This window comes from Stenella coeruleoalba, assembly GCF_951394435.1.
Source record: "Stenella coeruleoalba genome assembly, chromosome: 11".
In the NCBI taxonomy this organism is placed as follows: domain Eukaryota; kingdom Metazoa; phylum Chordata; class Mammalia; order Artiodactyla; family Delphinidae; genus Stenella; species Stenella coeruleoalba.
The window spans coordinates 39,861,671-39,876,887 of record NC_137157.1 but is presented as its reverse complement, the minus strand read 5'-3'; the positions used below and the strand labels follow the sequence as shown (position 1 = coordinate 39,876,887).

Genomic DNA, 15,217 nt, shown 5'->3' with positions numbered 1-15,217 from the left:
GCCCATAGCTTACATTGTATTCAGTGGTGAAAATCCTATCCTATCCTCTAGGATCAGGAAAAAGACAAGGATAACCAATCTCACCACTTTTATTCAACATAGTATTTGAAGTCCTAGCCATAGCAATCAGACAAGAAAATGAAATGAAAGGAATCCAAAATGGTAATGAAGAATTACAGCTATCACTATTTGCCAATGACATGATATTATATTTAGAAAATCCTAAAGATGCCACCCCAAAGCTACTAGCATTCATCAAGAAATTTGGTAAAGTTGCAGGATACAAAATGAATATACACAAATCTGTTGCATTTCTATACACTAATAATGAACTATCAGAAAGAGAAATTGAGGAAACAATCCCATTTAATTGCCTCAAAAAGAATAAACTACCTAGCAATAAATCTAACTAAGAAGGTAAAAGGCCTGAACTTGGAAAACTATATAAATCACTGATGAAAGAAATTTAAAATGACACAAACAGATGGAAAGATATATCATGATCATGGATTGGAAGAATTACTATTGTTAAAATGACTGTACTACCCAAGGAAATCTACAGATTCAGTGCAATCCCTATCAAAATATCAGTGGAATTTTTCATAGAACTAGAACAAATAATTCTATAGTTAGTATGAAAACACAAAATTCCCCAAATAGCCAAAACAACCTTGAGACAGAAGAGCAAAGCTGGAGGTATAGCACTCCCTGATTCCAAACTATACTACAAAGCTACAGTAATCAAAACAGTATGGTACTGGATCAAAAAAAAGACACATGGATCAATGGAACAGAATAGAGAGACCAGAAATGAACCCACACTTATATGGGCAGTTAATCTATGACAAAGGAGGCAATAGTATACAACAGAGAAAAAGCAGCCTCTTCAATAAATGGTGTTGGGAAAAGTGGACAGCTCCATGCAAAAGAATCAAGATAGGGCTTCTCTGGTGGCGCAGTGGTTGAGAGTCCACCTGCCGATGCAGGGGACACAGGTTCGTGCCCCGGTCCGGGAAGATACCATGTGCTGCGGAGCAACTGGGCCCATGAGCTATGGCCACTGGGCCTGCATATCTGGAGCCTGTGCTCCGCAACGGGAGAGGCCACAGCAGTGAGAGGCCTCCGTACCACAAGAAAAAAAAAAAAAGAAGATAAACTACTTTCTCACATCATGAGCAAAAATAAATTCAAAATGGATTAAATACTTATATGTAAGATCTGACGCCATTTAAAAAAATGGTCATGAAGAACTTAGGGGCAAGATGGAAAGGAAGACACAGACCTACTAGAGAATGGACTTGAGGATATGGGGAGGGCGAAGGGTAAGCTGGTTCAAAGTGACAGAGTGGCATGGACGTATATACACTACCAAATGTAAAATAGATAGCTAGTGGGAAGCAGCCACATAGCACAGGGAGATCAGCTTGGTGCTTTGTGACCATCTAGAGGGGTGGGATAGGGAGGGTGGGAGGGAGGGAGACGCAAGAGTGAAGAAATATGTGGACATATGTATATGTATAACAGATTCACTTTGTTATAAGGCAGAAACTAACACACCATTTTAAAGCAATTATACTCCAATAAAGATGTTTTTAAAAAAAAAGTTCTAGAAGAAAACATGGGTAGTATGCTCTTTGACATCAATCTTAGTTATAATTTTTTTGGATATGTCTTCTCAGGCAAGGGAAACATAAGCAAAAATAAACAAGTGGCACTACATCAAACTAAAAAGCTTCTACACAGTGAAAGAAACTATCAACAAAACAAAAAGGCCACCTACTGAATGGGAGAAGATATTTCCAAATGATATTATCTGATAAGGGGTTAATATCCAAAATATACAAAGAACTCATGCTACTCAACATCAAAAAAACAACTCAATTTAAAAATGGGCAGAGGATCTGAATAGACATTTTTCCAAAGAAGACATACAGATGGACAACAGGCACATAAAAGATGCTCAGCATCACTAATCGTCAGAGAAATGCAAATCAAAACCATGGTGAGATATCACCTCACACCTATCAGAATGGCTGTTATCCAAAAGACAACAAATAACAAGTGTTGGTGAGGATGTGGAGAGAAGGAAACCCTAGGCGCTATTGGTGGGTTGTAAATTGGTACAGTCACTACGGAAAACAGTATGGAGATTCCTCAAAGAATTAAAAATAGAACTACCATTTAATCCAGCAATTCCACTCCTGTGTATATTTCTGAAGAAAACGAAAACACTAATTAGAGAAGATATATGTACCCCCGTGTTCATTGCAGTACTATTTACAATAACCAAGGTATGGAAGTAACATAAGTGCCCATCAACAGACAAAGGGAAAAAGAAGAGATGGTATATATATATGTGTATATATATGTGTGTGTATATATATATGTAGTGCAATATTGTTCAGCCATAAAAAGAGAATGAAATTTTGCCATTTGTTACATGGATGAAACCAGAGGGTATCATGCTAAGTGAAACTAGTTAGAGAAAGACAAACACTGTATGATTTTACTTATATGTGGAATCTGAAAAACACAACAAATGAACAAGTATAACAAGCCAGAAACATAGTTGTAGATACAGAGAACAGGTGATTACCATAGGAGAGGGGTGTGGGGGGAGGAAAGAGTAGGTAAGGATGATAAGAGGTAAAAAGTTCCAGTTGCAAAATAAATGAGTCATAGTTATGAAATGTACAGTGTGGGGAATATAGTCCCTAAGTATATCACATCTTAGTATGGTGACAGATTGTACCAGGACTTAATTATGGTGATCGTTTTGAAATGTATAGAAATATCAAATCACATAGTGTTGTAGGTCAATTATACTTCAAAAACAAACAAATGAACAAACAAACTCATAGAAAAACATCAGATCTGTGGTGACCAGAGGTGGAGAGTAGGGAGAGGGGGCGTTGGACAAAGGCAGTTGAAAGGTACAAACTTCCAGCTATAAGATGAATAAATACTAAGGATGTGATGTACAACATGATAAATATAATTTACACTGCTGTATGTTATATATGAAAGTTAATACAGTAAATTCTAAGAGTTCTCATCGCAAGGGAAAATATATTTTTCCTGTTTCTTTAAATTTTTATCAATATGAGATGATAAATGTTTACTAAACTTATTATGTTAATCATTTCATGGTGTATGTAAGTCGAATCATTATGCTGTACATCTTAAACTTGTACAGTGCTGTATGTCAATTATATCTCAATAAAACTGGAAGAAAAAAGGAAAGGAAGTGGTCACAAAAAATTTCGCAAATATGGTAACATTTTTCTTATTTATCAGTATCAATCCCATGATTTCTGATAGCTGTTTTTTTTTCCTCTGTGAAGAAAATTCTTCCAAACAAAGGGCAAGGAACTAATATCCAGGCTAGCACTAAAACACTAAAAAAGCTCTCTCAGAAAGATTAGACCGATCTATTTTACTGTCTATCTATCTACCTCCCTCCCTCTCTTTATCTCCATTTGGGGTACACTTGTAAGGATATTGAACTATAATCATCTTTTTCTAATCATTGTGGAACAACAAATGTTTGTGAAACGATTCCCTGCCACAAGGCAGGAGAGAAAGGACCCTAAAAGGAGAGAAAGAAAGATGGTTAAGGTTTATCACTTTAGTCACTTTGAAATAAGTGAAAAGAAGAAGAGACCACTTCTACCTGATCGTTATTTACCTTGTAATCCTTTACTTTTTGAAAATTCCACCCATAACAACTTTAATCCATCCCAGTGTAGGAAATGTGATCCACCAAATTCTTATTTCTCTCTTTTAGAGTGAAATAAGGGAAGGAAGAAGTGGTGAGAAACCATACTCTTTCTAGAGTATGTCTAGCAACCCTTTTGCACTTGAAGAAATGGAAATGGAAAGCGAGTTGTGCTAAATCATGTATCTATTTGTGCATTCTATCTTCAAATCCACTTCTCCTTCCACCAACACAACCATGTCTGGTATTGCTGTAGAAAATCTGGGTTTGACATAAATATACACAAAAATTTCCAACATTAAAAAAAAAATTTCCAGCATAAAAATAACTTAAAATAATTGAAGTGAAATTTTTATTAGGAAGAAGATAAGGTAGTTATTGCAAGGATTTTTCATTATACATTAGAATAAAAGAAGGTACAAAAATGCATTTATTACTCCTGAGTCCTTGGTAATTAATGTTTGAGGATTTGACAGGTAAGGAAGGTCATTTCTTAGTCTAAGTGTGCCAAATCACACTGATTTCTGTTGTGGACCCCTGACCTCATAGGGCAAGAAATTTCCGCAAACAGATACTCCATACTTGAAGGTAGTTAGAAACTTCAGGTTGCTTGGCATCTAGCAAAGCAAAATATCTAGAACATTGATTTGTAAAAGAATCTAGATATTTAGGGATTATGTAGTCTAAATCTCTACTTAAAGTTGTCAGAAATTGTGTTTTTCTGATGAAATAGATATTTATAAATTCACAGTACCTTTCTCCCTTTTAAAAGTTGTCTGAAATTTTAGAAAACATTAAAAACTGTGACGTTAGCATATCCTAGTTATATAGGGTATGCTCTTGGCATTGTTTTGTGTAAGTTTAGTCTGTTACTTCACTGTCCTTTGTATTTTAATATATAAACCTAAATTACAATTTCCTTGTGCTCCTGCTTTTTTTCTCTTTTATAGTAAATGGCTTCATAGTTCTTTGTAAAAATCCAATCATCTCTCTTGTCCATATAAACCATTTTCTCAGAAGAAGTTTGCTTTGAAAGCTCACATCATTCTTGAAAAATTCTGCTTGTCTCTCCCTTGTAGTTAAAGGTAAACTGTTGTATTTCTTGGAAAACAAAACTACTGAAATCCTAGATTGTAAGTCAAATAGTAGGACACAGTGACTCTTCAACGTGAAAGGTCATTTCATCATACCTGATTAGATGAGATATGTAACATCTGGATAATTGAAGTAAAACCTAAATAACAAACCAGTTGAATTTCAGTAAAATTTTGGAGAAAATTGTGTAAGTTGTCCTATATGGAACAAATTAAATGCCATCTTTAAGTGGCCTGTTTTTATATCAACAGAGCAGAATAGGGTTATTTAGTGAACTAAAAACCAAAAATGAGTCACAGTGCTAGTTTTAAAAGCCCACATGTTATTGAAATATAAAGACGGCTGTATAATTTCCAAAAGCTACCAAGTATTTGTTTCTAGAAATCAAGGGACCCCTTGGCTACTGAACTGGCTTTCCTGGAAGCAAAATGTGGAAGTGTTTAGGAATCTCTTATATTTGTTTAAAAACTTGATGCTATTTTATAAAGAAGTTTACAGTCGTTCAAAAGAGGTTGAAAAAATAAAAAAAGAAATAGATGCTGTTAGAGAAGCATGAGTTGGATTATACTGAGATTTTCAGGCCTGAAATGGGAAGGGGAAAAAGTACACAGTGCAGATTATCTATGGAAAATGAGAAACCTGGTATCAAGGATTTTGCTATAAGTGGCTGGTTGCCATGGTAGCAAGAAGTAAATGTAGATACTAATGGGGAGCAAAATACCATGTAATGGTATCAGACAGGATCAGAGTGGCAGGAGAGAGTTTTGTTTTCCTTCTGATTAGGAAAGAAAAAAAAAGTGAAGAGTGAGGTTGGCTGGGGGCAGATTCTAATGCAACTGAAACAAATCCAAAGTAATCAGTGTATTACTGCAGGCTTATGGGGAGAGCCAGGTCCAGTGAGAGACTCCTACTCCAAGCTACTAGTGATGGGCTACCTCATAACCATCCTCTAGATGGGGGAGAAAGACAAGGGCTGAACAGTTGGATCCTGGATTTGCTATGCCTCTGGATTTAATACAGATGGTCTCATATATGAGTTTTGTACACATATATTTGTGTCTTTATTTTTTTCAGAAGTAGTTATACTTTTAAATTTTAGGCATGAGTGGATGAATGATGCATCAGTAATAACTTTTTCTGAGAAAAAATGTAAATTTAACTTTTAATATATTATGCATACAAGTTGTTTAAGAAAAAATAAAATGTGAAAAGCTAGGATTTATTTTGTTATGACAGAAGTTCTGTACATACACATAACACCGTCTAATGCAAAATATAAATTGTAATCTAGATTAGCATCAAGAAATTTCACATACTGTGTTTTTTATTTGCTCTTCAGATTCCTTCAGATTTCCTGAACTGTCATCCAAATGGGAATCTTACCACTCTGCTCTCTCTCAGAATCCTTCCCTCTCTACTCCTCCCTCATGCCCCTCACCCAGCCCTGCTCCTCGGTACAAGGAACGAGCGTGAGGGCCTAGTGCTTCTTCAAGAATCACTGGCCTCCTCCCACCTTCTGAAGTTAGAGAATGTAGCTCTTTCTGGAAGTTTCTGGAAGCAGCTCTTTCTGAAAGTTTGCACTTTCCAAAACACCTTTCCCCATGAGAAACTTTGTCCTCCTTTGGCCAAAAGCCCTGTGCTCAAATGGAAAAGAAGAGCGATCCTTTTGGTGTTAACATGTGCATATAACCAGAGAGGCAGTGACTAATGCAAGGGTTTTGTTTTGGCCCATTTTGTCTCACTGTGCCACGAGGGACACCTCCTAACCATCTGTCTGTTTCTGAGATTCTTGCCTTGTTCAAAGACACTTGGTCATATAGGCAAGCATATACACAATCAATTCCGGTGTGCAGTTTCCTTGCTAAAACATGAGCACTCTCTTAGGGGTTTGTCTTCCAAGAGGCAGTCCCTTTTTGAAATTTTTGCAAAAGTACCACCTAGGCTTGTTAGCAGTGACTCGGTGAGCTGCTGGTCGCAAGTGGGGTACTTCTCCCCAGATACAGTTTGAAGCAAGGATAGACAGACCTAGGTATGGATGTTATTGTATCTAGAAATCCTACAGGAATCTGGGCATTTTTCTTCAGCAGCAGTAGAAGCCATAAAATGATAACAATAGGGCTTCCCTGGTGGCGCGGTGGTTGAGAGTCCGCCTGCCGATGCAGGGGACACAGGTTCGTGCCCCGGTCCGGGAAGATCCCACATGCCGCGGAGTGGCTGGGCCCGTGAGCCATGGCCACTGAGCCTGCGTGTCCGGAACCTGTGCTCCGCAACGGGAGAGGCCACAACAGTGAGAGGCCTGCGTACCGCAAAAAAAAAAAAAAAAAGATAACAATAAATAAATATCATTCATTCAGCACTTACTATATACCTTCCTCTGTGCTTTATCTGAATGATCTCAAGATCTCATTTAATTCTTAAAATAAACTTGTGAGATGTGGTTTGACTCCTCAAGTTTCAAATAAGGCTTAGGAAAATTAAGTACCTCATCCAAGGACAAACTTCTAGTAAGCGGAAGAAACAGGATTTCCTCTGAGGGCTGACTGAGGCCAACAGCAGGACTCTTAACGCTTTGCTTTCCTGATGCTTCCAAGTGATACAAAACCAAACTTCTAAGAACTCGCCCTTCAAAAGTGCCAGTGACTAAAGTGCTGTGAGAACATCATAGTCCCAGAAACAGTGTATCCGTGGATGTCTGCTTGAGAGATGACACTTGTTAAGAATGGAATAAGATCAGAATTCTCCTCAGTCATATGTATTTATGTATAAAGTTAATGGTAAACGAAGACCATATAGTCATCTAGATAAGTGATGCCCCCCTAAAAAGATCAGCCAACTTCAACACTCATTCTCTCTAGCTCCTACCCACACACAAACACAGAACAGGAAAGCTAAAGGAAACATAAAATATTTTTTGAGCTAGAGGTAAAATAAAGCAATATATGTGTAGTCAGTTTCTGAACTGACTTGTGTTGCTCAGTAATACATGGTCTTGATCCTTGTGTCTTTTATTGTCTTAAATAATTTAGTATAAGTCCTCCAGTTGTGTTCTGCATTTTAAAATTGTTTTGAGACTTCTAGGTCCTTTACACTTCCAGATAAAATTTGGAATCATCTTCTCAATTTCTACAAAAATAATTGAATTATTATTGGGGTTGTATTATTTATATATATAAACATAAATTTGAAGAGAAATGATATCTTAACAATGCGCCTTTCAAACTGTAACCATGATATGCACTTCCATTTATTTAATTTCTCTGACCAATCTTTTGTAGATTTCAAAATATAACTGTCATACATATTTTGTTAATTCATGCTCAGTATTTGATGTTTGTTGGAATGTTTGCTTATTGTTTGTTAATAATGGCAGGGCTTCCCTGGTGGCGCAGTGGTTGAGACTCCGCCTGCTGATGCAGGGGATACGAGTTCGTGACCCGGTACGGGAGGATCCCACATGCCACGGAGCGGCTGGGGGCCCGTAAGCCATGGCCGCTGAGCCTGTGCATCCAGAGCCTGTGCTCCACGACGGGAGAGACCACAACAGTGAGAGGCCCGCGTACCACAAAAAAAAAAAAAAAAGGTAACTGGCATGTTTTATAATTTTTTGCTAGCAAATGAAACTACAGTTGTTTTTTGTATATCAACTGTGTATCCTGTGTTCTTTCTAATTTACTTATGGTTTCTAGCAATTTTTTATGGATGTCCTAGGAGCGTCTTCAAATCTGATATTATTTCCAAATTAAGAAAATTTCATTTCTTCCATACAAATTTATATGCCTTTCATTTCTTTCTCCTGCTTTATTGCACTAGATAGGACCCACAGAACAATGTTGAATAGAAATGGTGAGAATAAAACTCCTTTCCTTATTCTTGATTTTAGGGGAAAAGCATTCTGTAGTTCACATTTAAATATGATGTTAGCTCTAGGTTTTCATACATATCCTTTCTTAGGTTGAAGAAGTTTCTTATATTCCTGATTTACTGAGAAGTTTATCATAAGTGGGTATTGAACTTTATCAAATGATTTTTTAGTATATGATCCTATTTGGAAAGGCATAAGGCTTTTATTTTTTTAGAATGTTTATGTGATAAATTATTTTGATTGGTTTTTGAATGTTAAACAACCTTATATTCATTTAACAAACTTATTTGGACATAATGTATTACCCTTTTAATATTTTGCTGAATTCAATTTGCTAGTAATTTGTAAGGGTTTTGCACCTATGTTTAGGAGGCATGTATCGTTCTCTTGCTTTCTTTGCTTGTAATGTCTTTGGCATCAGGATAATGCTGACCTCATACAATAAGTTGAAAGAGATCTCCTCCTCTTCTGTTTTCTGGAAGTTTGCATAGATTTGGCATCATCTCTTCCTTAGGTGTTTGGTAGATGCCACTGAAGGCATCTAGTCCTGGGGTATTTTCAATGTGGGAAGGCTTTTAACTATGAATCTAATTTATTTAAGAGATACAGCGTCATATAGGTTATCTGTTTCTTCTTGGATGAACATTGGTGGTTTGTATCTTTCAAAGATTTTGTCCTTTTCACTTAAATTGTCAAAATTATTGGCATAGAGTTGATGAAAATATTTTGCTATTATAATTTTAAAATGTCTGTAATATTTGGAAGGATAATCCCCCCTTTTACTTCTAGTATTGTAATTTGTATCTTTTCTCCTTTTTAAAAATAAGTGTGGCTAGAGGTATGTGAATTTTATTGCTCTTTCAAAGAAACAACTTTTGGATTTTTTTTGTTTTGTTTTCTGTTTTAGTGCTTCTTCTTGCTTTAAGTTTAATTTGCTTTTCTTTTTCTAGATTGTAAATATGGGAAGTTAGATTATGAATCTTAGACCTTTCATATTTTCTGATACAAGCGCTTATGGTATAAGTTTTTTTTCTAGGTGCTATCTTAGCTGAATTAAATATATTTTGATATTTGTGTTCTAAGTCACTCAATCCAAAATATTTTTTGACGCCCAGGTTCAAAACTAGGAATCATCTTTGATCTCTTTCTTAACTCTTTCTAATAGCTGATCAGTTTTCAAATCCTCTCAGTTCTACCTTGGAAATATTTATTAGTCATAGTGTCTCCCTATTGCCAATGTCACCACCCTGGCCAAGGCCCAATTATGTTCACCACTGGTCTCTTACAACACCTTTAAATCATTTTTCCATTCACCCATTTTTCCTCATTCACTTCATCTTGTCCATTGATATGTCTAATAATTAAAAATGAAAACAGTAAGCAACTGGTTTTTGCAGGGCTATACTTAGATTAACGGCAAATGAATCAAAAACCCTAACATTTAAGAAATCTGATCATGTTCATTCCCTTTCCCCCAAATATTAAAGACATTGATTTCTCCCTAAGTAGTTCCAATTCTTTCTTATAATATTAAAGGCCCCTTCATGCAGCTATGGAGCCCCTTTTTTTTCCCCTCAAAGTATCTTTATTTTCAAATCCGATATTCAAAAGTACTAGGTACATAGAGCAAATTGAATCTGCTACAAGAAAAATAAACAGGCTTCCAGAGACACCATGGCCAGATCTCCTTACCTCTCCCACAAAACTCTCTCCCTTCCACCCCCCCTGACCAGAAGCAACTGGGTCCCAGTCTCATCTCAGCTGAGCCCAGCTCGGCCTCGCTGCCTGTCTCAACACGGCTTTCATGCTTCAGATCAAAAGTCTGGTTTGGTTTTGTCCGCTTGCCTGAGGGTGGAGAACAGTTAAGACTGGGAACATACCACCACTTATGGAAGAACTTTCAGTGTCTTTTTTGTAATTGGAAGTTCTTGAGGAACAAATGATGTATGTTAAATCTCTTTGAAAATCATGAATTAATATTCCAAAATTAGGACTTATTGGTATTAGGCCTTAGCAAACAGAATTTGGCTCTTTATAAGAAAGAAATTTTTGTCAGTAAATGATGTCCAAAATTGAGTAGTTGGCTGCCTTGGGCAGTCAGTGCTCTCAGTGCCTGGAAGTCTTTAAATTTGATGTCAGTGGATGGGAATGCTGTAGAAGGGATTTAGCTTCGATTGAGAAAGTAAAGCAGATAACTTTGATAACCCTGCCAGATATTTGAAGTGCAAAACTTCATAAGTAATGTATTCTAACCACTGGAGTGCTGGAGTTCATGTCGGTGACGGTTTGTATCTATTTCTGACCAGCTTTATGTTCAGTGGCATCATGCTGACATCTTGAAATCAGCCACAGCAGATGTAAAAATCAGCAAATACTTTCCAATCAGGACATTCCCTCTGATCAGAGGGCCAGTGGGTCAACATTGAAACCAATACTTTCAACAAAATTCAAGCCAGTAGAATATTTCCATTAATATATCTACCTAGCATTTGAGAATTGGAATAAAATGTAGTTTTCTTCTATAACATAAAATAAAAATCTTTGCCTAGGACCAGATTAAGTCACTTAGAAGACCTAAACTGAAAACATTACAGTGCCCAGCAATACCAAATCATGAAAATATGTGTAAGGAAATCCAGCTAAGGTCTTTCATCTCCATGCACAAGAAAGAATTTTGACACTTCTTTGAAATAATCACATTTTTTAAAATGTGGTGCCTTTGCTCTTTTAGTGACTAAAATATCTGGTTGATATTTAAAATTAAAGAATTTAAATCTAAGAATTAAAATTATGTTTAGAAAGGAAGACTGACCCATTTATTTTCCAGTATATGGCGTGGATGAATGGATAGATAGATGGATGGACGGATAGAGAGATAGCTTGATAGATAGATATTGTGTCTTTTAATTTCATTATTAAAATAACACTGTAAAAAAGGTGTTACTTTCCAAAATCTCATTGCCACATTCTTGATCAAGACTGGGAATGAGGATTTACAGCCAGTGCTTCAAGTATGGTAAATAAAAAGTATATATTGGTTGCTATTAATATTACTGTTACTGTCCGTGTTTGGCCATTGAGTAAAATGGTTGACTTTCACTAATTTACTTAATAACTATGTGGCTCAGTTTCTTGATCTCAAAGAAAATTAGGCTATTGACACCCTATTGTGTAACTAGAAACATTTCAACAGGCACAAATCAAGATAATGTATGTAAAGTCAAGATAATGTATTGATGAACAATATACAAATATAGTCACATTATCTTTTGATTAATAATACAGAGCCATAAATCTTGGTTATCAAACATCAGGAAATTTGTTTTGCATATATCAAAGATTTCATATTACAGCAGAAGAGTTGGTCAGAGTAGTTAACAAATAATTGCCTCAAATATCACTCTTATCTGGGAGCTGTCTGTTCTCCTCAGTCTGACTCTAAAAGTATTCTCTTGGTAGCTCTAGATGATTAAGGTTGAGTTAAATTCAGTGTGTTTTCAGTGCAAAATATTCCACTCAGGGTGCACAAAAGCACTCCTTACCTACACAGCAGCCAGGGCCGCAGGAGGTCAGTGCTCAGTGATGGAGGCGGGCAGGGAGATTTATTCCCTTTAGAGCTTCTTCCTAGGTCAGATGCCATATAGGCCTCTGACATTTGAAAATGTATTTTTTTTCTTTTTTCTTTTTCTTTCTTTTTCTTTCCCCATACAGCTTTTTCTTTTCTGGCATTGAAGTGTTCGATTCATTTCCCCAAAGAAGCAACAGGGAAATGAACTGTAACAAATACTGTTTATTTCTGGAATGAACACCCTCAAGTCCTAGAGAGTAGCCTGGGATTAGAGAAATCACTGATATTCTTAAAAGAAATCATCTTTCCACTGAATCAAAGGAGCAGAAATCACGAATGCTAAATAAATAAATCCATAGAAATAAAGGTAGTTGTAAAAAATATTAAATGAAGAACTTGAGAAAAGGCTAATTTCATGTTCCTTAGATGACAGCTTAGATCAGGTGGTTAATGTTTTTAATTGATCTTTGATGAGAACCCTGAGGCATAAATCCAGTTAACATATACATGGATGTATGTATACAATAAAATAAATTTATTCCATATTTTATTAAAATGAGAAGCCCTTCTGGAATTAAAAAATGTGGATGTACAGAAATGAATCTCTTTAGATAACCCAATTATGAATTGCTTAAACTAATTTTGTAATAATACCATTGCTTGTCACGTATAAAGAATGCTAGTCATCTGTGAATAGTTCAGTTATAATTAAAAGTATTCTACTAAAAATCCGTCAGGAAGATATATGCAAATTAGTACCCTTTTTCATTGCTTTTTTTTTCTTGACAACTGAATTCTTTTCTTTCTCTCAGGTATGAATATACTACCAATAATTTTTTTAAGGGAAATAACTTCTTTAATAGAGAGATGAAGGAATTAAAAACATTTTTTTATACAGCACATTCTTATGAGTTATCCATTTTATACATATTATTGTATATATGTCAATCCCAATCTCCCAATACATCCCACCACCACCACCCACCACCACATTCCCCCCTTGGTGTCCATACGTTTGTTCTCTACATCTGTGTCTCAAATTCTGCCCTGCAAACTGGTTCATCTGTACCATTTTTCTAGGTTCCACATGTATGAGTCAATATACGATATTTGTTTTTCTCTTTCTGACTTACTTCACTCTGTATGACAGTCTCTAGATTCATCCACATCTCTACAAATGACCCAGTTTAGTTCCTTTATATGGCTGAGTAATATTCCATTGTATATATGTACCACATCTTCTTTATCCATTCGTCTGTCGATGGGCATTTAGGTTGCTTCCATGACCTGGCTATTGTAAATAGTGCTCCAATGAACATTAGGGTGCATGTGCCTTTTTGAATTATGGTTTACTCTGGGTATATGCCCAGTAGTGGGATTGCTGGGTCATATGGTAATTGTATTTTTAGTTTTTTAAGGAACCTCCATACTGTTCTCCATAGTGGCTGTATCAATTTACATTCCCACCAGCAGTGCAAGACGGTTCCCTTTTCTCCACACCCTCTCCAACATTTGTTGTTTGTAGATTTTCTGTTGATGCCCATTCTAACTGGTATGAGGTGATATCTCATTGTAGTTTTGATTTGCATTTCTCTAATAATTAGTGATGTCGAGCAGTTTTTCATGTGTTTCTTGGCCATCTGTATGTCTTCTTTGAAGAAATGTCTATTTAGATCTTAAGCCCATTTTTGGATTGGGTTGTTTATTTTTTTTAGCATTAAGCTGCATCAGCTGTTTATGTATCTTGGAGATTAATCCTCTGTTTGTTGATTGGTTTGCAAATATTTTCTCCCATTCTGAGGGTTAATGTTTCAGCTTGTTTGTAGTTTCCCTTGCTTTGCAAAAGCTTTTAAGTTTCATTAGGTCCCATGTGTTTATTTTTGTTTTTATTTCCATTACTCTAGAAGGTGGATCAAAAAAGATCTTGCTGTGATTTATGTCAAAGAGTGTTCTTCCTATGTTTTCCTCTAAGAGCTTTATAGTGTCCGGTCTTATATTTAGGTCTCTAATCCATTTTGAATTTATTTTTGTGTAGGGTGTTAGGTAGTGTTCTAATTTCATTCTTTTACATATAGCTGTCCAGTTTTACCAGCACCACTTACTGAAGACACTGTCTTTTCTCCATTGTATACCCTTGCCTCCTTTGTCATAGATTAGTTGACCATAGGTGCGTGGGTTTATCTCTGGGCTTTCTATCCTGTTCTGTTGATCTATATTTCTGTTTTTGTGCCAGTACCATATTGTCTTGATTACTGTAGCTTTGTAGTATAGTCTGAAGTCAGGGAGTCTGATTGCTCCAGCTCTGTTTTTGTCCCTCAAGACTGCTTTGGCTATTTGAGGTCTTTTGTGTCACCATACAAATTTTAAGATTTTTTGTTCTAGTTCCATAAAAAATGCCATTGGTAATTTGATAGGGATTGCATTGAATGTGTAGATTGCTTTGGGTAGTATACTCATTTTCACAATATTGATTCTTCCAATCCAAGAGCATGGTATATCTCTCCATCAGTTTGTATCATCTTTCATTTCTTTCATCAGTGTCTTATAGTTTTCTGCATACAGGTCTTTTGTCACCCTAGCTAGGTTTATTCCTAGGTATTTTATTCTTTTTGTTGCAGTGGTAAATGGGATTGTTTCCTTAATTTCTCTTTCAGATTTTTCATCATTAGTGTATAGGAATGCAAGAGATTTCTGTGCATTAATTTTGTATCCTGCTACTTTACCAAATTCATTGATTAGCTCTAGTAGTTTTCTGGTGGCATCTTTAGGATTCTTTATGTATAGTATCATGTCACTTGCAAACAGAGACAGTTTTACTTCTTCTTTTCCAGTTTGTATTCCTTTTATTTCTTTTTCTTCTCTGGTTGCCATGGCTAGGACTTACAAAACTATGTTGAATAATAGTGGTGAGAGTGGACATCCTTGTGTTGTTCCTGATCTTAGAGGAAATGCTTTCAGTTTTTCACCATAGAGA

At 36.0% G+C, this 15,217-nt stretch overlaps 1 protein-coding gene across 6 annotated transcripts in view; it reads left to right on the top strand.

Moving 5' to 3' along the window:
• SYT1 (synaptotagmin 1) overlaps positions 1 to 15,217 on the top strand; it is a 1,170,968-nt gene that overhangs the window by 347,951 nt on the left and 807,800 nt on the right. For all 6 annotated transcript variants that reach the window (XM_079937830.1, XM_079937831.1, XM_079937829.1 and 3 more), the window contains one exon: positions 8,184 to 8,393. The gene's annotated coding sequence lies outside the window, so the exon portion shown is untranslated. The remainder of the gene's footprint in view (positions 1 to 8,183; positions 8,394 to 15,217) is intronic.